This window comes from Eumetopias jubatus, unplaced genomic scaffold (genome assembly GCF_037043125.1).
Source record: "Eumetopias jubatus isolate StellerSeaLion01/CBP00866 unplaced genomic scaffold, mEumJub1_p1.0 scaffold_14, whole genome shotgun sequence".
Lineage (NCBI taxonomy): Eukaryota > Metazoa > Chordata > Mammalia > Carnivora > Otariidae > Eumetopias > Eumetopias jubatus.
Genome location: NW_028274820.1, coordinates 49178872 through 49179954, shown reverse-complemented (window position 1 = coordinate 49179954; position 1083 = coordinate 49178872). Strand labels below are relative to the sequence as shown.

Genomic DNA, 1083 nt, shown 5'->3' with positions numbered 1-1083 from the left:
ATTCATGTTTTTATCAGTGCCTAATGTAAAATGAGTTCTATTGAAAATTATTTTAAGTAATCATTTCTGAGGGAAAGTGTAGGAAAAAAATAAAAAACATATTTAATGATTTTTGTGACCTGTATAAAATACATTTAATGCAATCGACCCAAAGTGATTGAAATAAAATACAAATATGTAAAAAATTATAAAGGCAAATGAGATACAACTGCATTATATGTTCATAAAAAAGGGGGGAAGAGAACACTTTGTAAAGAGAAGTGGTAAAGCCTTTTAGTCTTTTCCCACTGAATCTTAGACTTGAAAAAATGTAAGCATAGTGCTCGCTTCGGCAGCACATATACTAAAATTGGAATGATACAGAAAGATTAGCATGGCCCCTGCGCAAGGATGACATGAAAAAATATAAGCATAAAATGTTTAACCTTTTGTGGGAAGATTTTTTTAGGGAAGCAATAGAATATAGTGTTTACAATTGGCTAAGAGTAGAATTTCCTCCATTGGACTCCATGAGTTTGATTTCTGGCTCCATCACTTATTAACTGTGGGATTTTGAGGCAAATAACTTAAACGCTGCATCTCAGTTTTCTTATCTGTAATATGCAAAAATAGTATTACCTCACCCATAAAGTTCTTATAACCACTAAATAAATATAGAGTTAAAAATGTACCTGGGTTGTAGTGAGCACTTAATAGTTGTTACCTGTTTTCCTATTTATTAATAAAAAGTTGCTTTTCCTTTTTAAAAAAGATTTTATTTATTTTATTTTAGAGAGAGAGAGTGTGAGAGCAAGCTGGGGGAGGGGCTAAGAGAGGGAGAGAGAATTGCAAGCAGACTCCAGGATGAGGGCAGAGCCACACATGGGGCTCGATCTCAGGACCCTGAGATCATGACATGAGTGGAAACGAAGAGTCAGGTGTTTAACTGAGTGAGCCACCCAGGAACCCCTGCTTTTACTTTCTAAACCATATCACACATTTCTTAAATATGTATTATGCTAAAAGTCAAACATTTTAAAGATTTATGTATTTATTTGAGAGAGAGAGAGCATGAGTGGAGGGGCAGAGGGAGAGGGAGAGAGA

General features: G+C 34.7%; 1 non-coding gene across 1 annotated transcript; it reads left to right on the top strand.

The window, feature by feature from the left end:
* Positions 1 to 319: 319 nt before the first annotated feature.
* LOC114222421 (U6 spliceosomal RNA) lies at positions 320 to 424 on the top strand. Its single transcript, XR_003611940.2, has one exon. It is a non-coding gene; the product is annotated as a U6 spliceosomal RNA (small nuclear RNA).
* Positions 425 to 1083: the final 659 nt, after the last annotated feature.